At 39.0% G+C, this 9,643-nt stretch overlaps 1 pseudogene; it reads right to left on the minus strand.

Moving 5' to 3' along the window:
- Window positions 1–2,595: 2,595 nt before the first annotated feature.
- LOC103257004 lies at window positions 2,596–4,838 on the minus strand (annotated as a pseudogene).
- Window positions 4,839–9,643: the final 4,805 nt, after the last annotated feature.

The raw sequence follows: 9,643 nt of genomic DNA on the forward strand, positions 1-9,643 counted from the left end.
CCAGTGATGATCAATCCCAGAGGGTGCAGCGTTTGCACCTCACTTTCAGCATGCAGTCTAGTCAGTAATGGGGAAGCTGGAGAATTTCTCTGCTGGGACCGAGGAAATGGTGACAATCTGCATCTTCTCCTCTGGGAGGACTCTGCTTCAGATTACCCCCTGCACTCTCTTCACAGTCTCCGCTGCCAATTTCCAAACTTTCCCCAGAGGTAATGGTGTCAGGTCAGGTGAAAGGTGATGAGAGGCAGCCTCAGAGAACCTTTTTTTGAGAAAAGCTCCAAGAATGTCAATGTTCCTGCAAGCAGGGAATGCCAAATTCAGAACTTTGATAGATGGCAGCCACTTTAGTTGTGGACCTCTGGTGCTTGTTCCTGTGTCCCCTCTTTTGGTCATTCACTCATTCACTTGCACACAAATACATATGCAGATTTGTCCTTACACACACTCACCCATACACAAACTCACCCACTCTGACCAGTTCCATCACCATCTTCCCAGAATCCTAGAAATATTTTTAAATTTCTGTTGAGACAATTTTTTGAAACGTGTTCTTTAGAAGTATGTTGTTTGACTTTCAAACGTTTTGTATTTTTCCAGCTATCTTTGTGTTATTTAGTTTCAGACTTTTGTGGTCCCAGAACAAACTTCCTGTGGTGTTTTTTCTTTAATATTTATTAAGGTGTGTTTTGAAACCTGGAGTGAGGTCTATTATGGTGAATGTTAGATGTCAGATGGTTAGAATGTATATTCTGCTATTGTAGGGTGAACCATTTCATAGATGGAGACCTATTAAGTTGATTGATACTGTTTGATTCAACTATATTCTTATTGATTGCCTACCTGCTGAATCTGTTAATGATTGAAGAGGGTGTTGAAAATTCTATGTATAATAGTGTATTCATCTATTTCTTTCCATAGTTCTATCAGTTTATGTCTCAGTCATTTTGAAGCTCTGTTGTTAGTTTTACACACATTAGGGGTTGTCATGTATTCTTGAATAATTGACCAGTTTACTGTTAACCGAATGCCCCCTTTGACCCCAGATACTTTTCCTTTCACTGTAATATGCTTCATGTGAAATTAAAATAGCTATTACAGCTTTTGAAAACTTGTGCTAGCAGTGTATGGATTTCTGTATTTCTTTACTAATTTAAACATAATTTATCAATTATGTTTATAGTTATTATGTGTGTTTGTATGAATATTTCCAATATGTGCTAGTTTTCTATTTGTTGTCCTTTTTTTTTCTATTGTCTTCTATTCTTGTTTTGTTTTTACTGGTTTTATTTGAGAATTTAGTAGAATTTTATTTCTTTTTGTCTTTTGGCATGTCAGTTATACTATAATTTCTTTTCACTCTTTCACCAGATGTTGTCCATGAGTTTGAAATTGACATTTATAAGTTAATCCCTCTCCTCTTTCAAATAACACTACACCACTTCTGAGAAACTTTGAGTATCTTCCAAAAAACTATTTTCAGTACCTCTCATGTCTTATAAACTTGCCATCATTTATTTATCTATAAGGTAGAATCACTGAATGGATTTTCCTATTATTCTTCTTTCTCTTTTTTGCTACTGTTACTGGGGCCATGCTGTTAGCTATTACATAGACTAAGAATATTAAAACCTTCTCTCCATAATTTTATTTATTTCATACTCTTCATTACGTTACATAGGTCAAAGTTGCCAATGATTCTTATTTGTCTTCATTCTATAGACACTCTTTTTACACTTCTTTCTACCCAGGTTTCCTAAGGACACATTCCCTTGATTCAGGTTTGTGTGAGAAAGTCTCCATTACTACTTCATTTTTGAAGGATAATTCTTCAGGTTACAGAGTTCAAAATTAAGAGTCCTTTTATTTTAGCAAAATATTTTATTTCACTGTTTGATTGCATTGTTTCTGGTGTGAAGTCTGATATAATTCTTACCTCTTTGACTCTAAAGGTAAGCGTTAATTATCTCTGTAGCTTCTTCCAAGATTTTTCTTTATCTATGAATTTTGTATTTTTGATAGTATATGCCTCCATGTAGGATTTTTTATTCTGTTCTAAACTTATTGGATCTGTGATGTGGTGTCAATGATTTACTATTCTTCTACACAAGTTTTGCCATAAATTTGGTTTTCTTGTCTCAAATTTAGTGGAATTCATGCTGATGTGATGATGTGGTACTTTCAATCTGATGTCTTATCCTTAGTGCGTTAAGCCAGATATTGTTCACACGTATTACAAGTTACTATGAGTCCATTTTTGTGCAAAAAAGTGAAATTCATGCATTGCTGTACATAATAAGTATTTTCCATGAATTTTTGAAGACTTCTCATATTTTACAAGAGAAAACTACAAGTTATAAATAGTTTATTTTATAAAGAAATTCTACATATTAAGCAACTGGTGAGTCCATTGCTTTTACCTCCTCCTGCCTGGGGGATGAAGGTGACATGGGGAAGGGAAACTCACTGTATCTTGAGCCTGAGATGAAGGAACGTGAATATCCCTGATTACTTGTTTGCCATCCTGGTTGCATTTCGTGTGTGTGTGTGTGTGTGTGTGTGTGTGTGTGTGTGCGTGCTATTTAATTTACATCACAATTACTGGTTTACAGCTTGAGCTCCTCGACATTTTTGAAGGAATATTCTGAAGGCTATTGATGTTCCTGATATCTGCTGAAACCGGATCCCATTCAGAGACAATTATGGCAGCTTGCATACGTCTAACTTCCACGGCACCATGTTCTCAGCATTCCTGTCACCAAGGACACAAAGAGCAAGAAGCGCTCTCTCTGCTCATAGTCACAGCTACTGACATCCAGCACATTATGGATTTCCCATGTCATGTCCCCAGGGTCCATGGAACCAGTGATCTTCATGCTCCATGTGAAGCATTGTGAATGAGGCTTGACTTCTTTGCTGGCATCCTCTTACTCAGCAAACACATTGTGACTTTAGCCATCATATCTCCTGTCCCTCTCATATTCAGTTGGAAGTCTCCTTGTGAAGTTTGAAGTTAATTTACTAAAAAAATTAGTGGAGCCTTGACTTCAAGTCTGGGACAATGGTGTGCCTTCATGCAACAGACTAGGGGAGCAAGGGGGCATATAGATGTTGCCGTTTGACACTTCTAGGACTGGCCATGGAAAGTGCTATGACTGGCAGAACCTCTTGGGAAGGAGATTTGATCTGAAATGGCTGCACTGCTATTACTGTGTGTTGAAGCCATGAGTTTTCTGATCAGAAATCGTGCTGTTATCTGTTATTCTGAATCACTCAGTGTCTATCAGCTGTAGTTCTCTCACTGAAAACATGAGCATTTTGCCATGTTATTCTGCCAGAGTCTGTGTTACTACTAGGGACAGTGCAACTTTTCTTGAACTCAGGGATTTTATGCCTTATTGTGATTACTTGCATTCCCAAGCATGGGACTGGCCGGTGTGATTCCCTTTCCTCCAACAGCAATGCCAGCTGATTTCTGGAAGGAAATTCCATCTTCTTTGAGGTCACTGTCTGTAGTGCTGGTCTGACTCCTTTTAGGATATGCCACAACTGAAGAAATAGGTGGTTCAGCACGGTCACTGTATTGTCTCTGCTTCCGGCTTGAAAAAACACTTCTCTGCACTTTGTGGTGAGGAGACTGGTCAGTACTGTTGAGATCACTGCTTGCCCTAATCTTAGTGAGTAAAAGATTGCTGCTAGAATTGGAATCACTAGCATCCAGTTCTAAAGATTTTCGCCCCTGCAACAAATATGTAGGTGTGATTTCATCATATTTCATTTTTCTAGGAGATTCTTGAATTTCTTCTGTGAGTGTCCCATTACCAACACAATATATATTCTTTTCTGTAAGAGATTCTTGAATTTCTTCTGTGCATATCCCATTTCCACAATAATATCTATTTTTTTTTCTGGTCTGAAATGTCTAGTTCTTGTTCAACAAATGTTTTAAGTTCATGTTTCTCTTCCTCATGCCCTGCATGGATCCATTTGTCCTTCATGATTTTTTCTAGAGTGCCTCCTGTAATTGGATTTAACACCAGGAAACATTTGAGAAGGTTTTCACAGTCTGTAGACATACAGAAAGGAATTCTGTATTTCCCTTTTAATACTCTCTCCCTTAGCTCCTTCAAGTTTTGTGCATCAAAAGGGAGCAAGCTACTGATGAACATGAGCAAAATAACACCAAGATTCCATACATCGACCTCCAGCCTGTCATATTTCTTGCCCTGGAAGAGCTCCAGGGCTGCCAGAGGACTGCCACAAAATGCATCAAGTTTACTGCCAACAGTAAATTCATTGCTAACACTGAAGTCTTCTATTTTAATATCCATGTTGGTATCTGATAATAGATTTTCAGCCTTGAGGTCTCTCTGAATGATCCATTTTTGGTGACAATATTGGACTTCAGTCACAATCTGTCTAAATTTAGATCTTGCTTCCTTTTCTTTCATCCTTCCATGCACACCAAATAGTCAAATACTTCAGCACCACTTGCATGCTCCATTGTCAGGTATAGTGCTTTCTCAGTTTCAATAACTTCAAAGAGCTGCACTATGTTGGGATGATGTAAAATCATCATTATTCTTCTCTGAATAGCTCTCTGCCTGTTAGAATATGTTTTGCCATTTACACTTTTGCAAAATTCTCGTTCACGAATGTTTTCAACAGTCTGTAGTTTCTGATTTGAGGTTGTTCATCTTCACAGGCTATAAAGTTTCTTCACTGAGTTCCAGAGTGACTGGTGTGAGAGGTAACTTCTTGATGACAATCAAGAAGCATGGTTGCATATGGTTTTCAATGTTTTATTCATTCACCGTTGACAGCAGGGTCCTAGTGGACATTTAATTCTGCACCATGCAAGAGTGAAAACAATACAGCAGCCCTAGGAGGCTGGAGGCCAACATTCTCCAGTCCCTTGCATATCTGAAGCTGCACCACAGGGAGAGCATTTCTCCTCCCCCTATGGTCCCCTAGATCCCTGGAATTGGTCCAGGCCCTTCCCTGGTGGGTCCAGGGTCTCATTCTCCCCTTGCCCTGGCAGGCAGGGGTTGGTAACCCAGCACAGCACCTTCTCCTTTGCTCCCACCTGTTGTGCCACTGATTTCAACTCCAGGGCCACCAAACAGTGCCGCCTGTGGCCCCTGATGAAGAGGAGGCAGAGAAGAATGTACAGGAGGTGGAGGGCAAGACAGGCTGCTGGGGGCTGCAGGCCTCTACCACAGAAGGGGATGAAAAGGAGATGCTACTGCCTGGCTGCTCTTCTTTTTCTAGTGAGCCTGGTGACCCCCTGAGACCACTGCCATACTCAGACACCTCTGAGTCTCAGGGAGCCAAGCTGTTTGAATGATGTGATTATGAGTGGCTTTTCGATGCTGTGATAATGCTGCACAATCATAGCAAGTTTTAGGACTGACCTCTGAATCTTCCCCCTTTCAATAAGGAAAATATGTTTTAGTGATTGAGAAAATTTTTCTGTACACGGTGGGCAAATGGGGTTTTGCTTTGACTTACTGAGCTGTATTTCTATTATGTTTTGGGGTATGGGAAGCACTTTTTGTGTTTTCTTCAAATGTTAATTTTCATGTGTTTTGTTGCTTGTAAATTTTCTCTAGACATTACCCACTCCCCCTCTGGCTTCAACAACCCTTGTTTAAGTGGTCTGGGTAAAACATAGGACCCGATTTGTTCAAACTGCTTATTAACTCAGCAAAAATCCAACCCTGTTTAAGATTTTGAGGAATTTTCTGATAAGATATTGTGGTAAGTGTTAATGCAAAGATTTTGCCTTTTTTGATTTTCTGGAAGACTTTTAAAACAACCCCTGGCTCTAGAAATCATAAATATTGGGTTTCACACACAAAGTTAGATAAATGATTTATTACCTTAATTATAAAAATATATCATTTCCATGGTAAAAAATTATATGGATTGGTATTTGCTTCATAGGAAATAAACATATCTTTGATAAAAACAAGTTATTTCCCTTTGTGTTCTTAATGAAAATAGTTAATAAAGTATCACCTCTAAAATAGGAATTTCTCTCTGACTTGTATTTTTAATTCCATTGTATGCATGGAAGGAAGGTTTTGCCTCTTCTCTCTGAGGGTCCTCTACTGAAATAAACTGACAATAGACAATGGACAGTTTTACATTTAAAAAGCATACAATGAAGCCGGGCTCGGTGGCTCAGCTTGTAATCCCGCACCTTTGGGAGGCTGAGGTGAGTGAATTGCCTGAGCCCGCGAGTTCGAGACCCGCCTGGGCAGCAAGACCTCATCTCTACAATAAATCAAAAAATCAGCCGGGCGTGGTAGCGCATGCCTGTAATTCCAGCTACTTGGAAGGCTGAGGCGGAAGGATAGCCGGAGCCCAGTAGGTCAAGGCTGCGGTGGCCGGGAGCGGCCACTGCACTCCAGTCTGGGTGACAGAGTGAGACTCCAACTCAAAAAAAAAAAAAAAAGCATACAATGTTTTCGATATTCCTAAACACAGATGACATACAAAATATGAGACTTCAAGAAGGGTCAGATGCTTGAGGTTTAAATAGCACCCTCCTTCTGGGTGAGAGGTAGATGGAGATGTGGGCAATGTAGATGGACAGTCAATGATTTTTAAGAGACATAAATGAACCCATAGAAAACAGTTGACCTTGGATAAGTCTCCTCTGAGCTCTGTAAGAGACAAAAAATTACAGAAAGGTGAGGGGTAGAGCTGCACCATGAACACATCTTGTCTTTTTTGCACATAAAGTCAGGTAATTTTTTGTAGCTGCCCTCAGAAGTTTAAATGAAAACTCTGTCTGGTCATAGTGATGACTTTTTTCTGTTTTGGTGGCTAACCTTTCCCAGATATTTGATGAGATTCCTAGGGAGAGAGTTTTAAGACAATTGAATTTCATCTGGAGTATCTTCCTATAATAAGATAAGGAAACTTGGGAGAATGCCTTTCTATGTGACTCCAGAAAAAAAGGATTGGAGATTACTGAAGGTGGGGAAGTCCATAAATAAACTTTGTTTCTGAGGCTTATTTCTGAGACCTTAAAATTTTCTTTCATTGAAAGCACTCAGCATGCCAAAGTGCCATATTTTGGATTGTGGTTTCCTGAGAAATAGCACTATGCATTCATAGTGGTGAATTAAAAGATTCTTATGATTTCATTGGATTATGAGTTTTATTGTTTTATCAGGAAGCATAAATATTTATTAATATGTTTTGACATGAAATTAAATTTTATTTCTTCCTTTCCTAGATAAAACCTGCACTATATCAGGGCAAGATTTAGGCATAAGCTTTCTTTGCAATATTTTTTTTTACCACATGTTTCATGTGGGTTCTACTTCAGCTAAGAGTAAATTGAATGCATTCTGATTTCTGGTTGATTTCTTTCTTTAAAAAAACTTGTTCTTCCTTTGATGAAAGCTAAAAGACAATGAAGAGGTGCTCTCATTTCTTGAAATATTAAGAGAAGAAAGAGACTACTGGAGTTGGAAGAACAGGATTAAGGTTTGGAAAAAGGAAGATGGCAGGGAAGCCAGTTGGATTATGTGAATCTCTGGGTACATGAGTGAGTGTATGGACAAATTTGTTTGCATGTCTGTGTGTAAATGGGTATATACGTGGCTGGTACTTGAGGTCTTGAGATTGTGGTACTTGCTAGGAAGGGAGCTCTTTGCCAACCCCATGTGCAGCAGGAACCATAGTATGAAGAGGAACTGAGCAGCCAGTCTAAATTCTGGGCAGAGAAGTTCTCCAGGGTGGCCACTGCAGGTCATCAGGCTTGTGTCTTAAGACCAGAAGGTGACTCTGCAGTGCTTTGTGTGGCTCTTCATTAACCCAGAGAGGAATGCCCCCTGTGCAGAAGCCCAGGTGGGTAATGACAGATGTATAATACCAGACAATTCATCCCCCAGTTCCACCCTGATTCAGCTGCTGAGCAATAGATACATACAATGGATCCAAGAAGGAGTCTGGTAAATGCCTAGCTAACTCTTGCCTCCACTCCCCTAGCAATGGACAAAAGAGATCAGCAGGGCAGGGTAGAGGCTAGAGGCCCCATCCCACCACCACAAAGTGGATGCTTTGGAAGCTGTGACCACACTAGGAGAGGATGAAAGGGAAGAGAATTGGGGAGATGCTGAGTCAAGTCACCTCCACCTCCCTGTGTGTGTTCTGGCTATCAATTGCAGGCAGCAGGGGGTGAAGATTCTAACATCTCAATTTTCAATAATAAATGGTACCTGCAGTAACAGACCTGCAATGGCAGAACCCACTTCAAGAGGGTGTTATCCCCTCTCAAAGAGATATACTAAAGCTGAGAAATCTCCACCAGTGGGTTTTTAATTATTTTTTTGTTTGTTTTGTTTCATTTGTTTGCTTCATTTTTTTGTTCATTGGTAGGTTCTCTTTTTCCTTTCCCCTTTTCTTCTCTCTTTGTTTTTTCTCTTTTTTCTCTCCATTTTCCATCTCTTTTATATCTTATATTCTATCTTTGACTCATGGACTACAAAAGCATACCCATTGTAAGGACTTATTGGGTGGAGATGAAGAATTCAACAGATAACAAGCATTGTGACCCATCAGTAGGTTCTGAATTCTTGTGGCCTCTCCTCTCCCTCTTAGTGAGTGCTCAAAACTGGAAGGAGATAGCATAATGCCCCAGCCCCAATTCCATAATTGAACAAAACCAGAAGCCAAGCTCAGGGAAGGACAGAAATTAAGGCAAATATTAGAAGTGATGTCTTCTCTATTTATGAATAACCAATAAAAAATTACTGGTAACTCCCAGATTCCCAATGAGTTAGGGCCTAAAGAGCAGCTACTGAGCACAAACAATGACTATTTCCCAAATGACTGTACTCAGAAGATACTTACAGGGATTAGAGAATCAATGGATAGAATAAATAAAAAACAAGAAATGCAAGAACTAAAACTCAATGAAATTGCAACATTGTTGGGCAGATTCAGGAAATCATGTTTATAAATAATGGAATTAAGCAAACTCCATCCAAGAAATGAATAACAAACTGTCATGTATAGGAAGCAGAACTGACCAAGCAGAAGAAAGAAACTCAGAGCTAGGATTCAACATAGAACTATAACAATGTTTCCCAGGCCCCTCAAGGTTGCTTTCTGTTTTAGCTGATCTGTCATAAAAGTGTCTGATTATTATATTATGAGTTCAGTGAAAACCTACTCTATAAATGTTAACTTAGAGTTTTAACTATAGAATTAAGTAAAAACCTTAACGTTAATCTTTATCCTAAGTCAGTGAAAACAGTGTTATAAACCATCTACATAACTCCTAGATAAGTGTTAGAACTTATAATGAATTCATAATAAACTACTATAAACTTGTGCTTGTAAAAATCCTTATGTCTAAACACTAAATTGCATAATCCTAAATCAAATAAGGAGTGAATATACTTATATTATTTTTTACTTCAGCAATATCTAGTAACTTATAACCAAGTGAAAGAAAGCATTCTTGATGTGCTTCAGAGTTTAACCCTTGCATATGTTAGAAAAGGCCAAGCGGCATAGTGGGAAAATGGAAAAATAAACCATGACATTTCAAGGTTAGCTGTGATTCTTTGCATAAACATGCCATCTTCTTCTTCCACGACTGCACAGAATTTCTTCAGCTGTA

This window comes from Carlito syrichta, unplaced genomic scaffold (assembly GCF_000164805.1).
Source record: "Carlito syrichta isolate Samal-C Ts95f unplaced genomic scaffold, Tarsius_syrichta-2.0.1 Scaffold300929, whole genome shotgun sequence".
In the NCBI taxonomy this organism is placed as follows: Eukaryota; Metazoa; Chordata; class Mammalia; order Primates; family Tarsiidae; genus Carlito; species Carlito syrichta.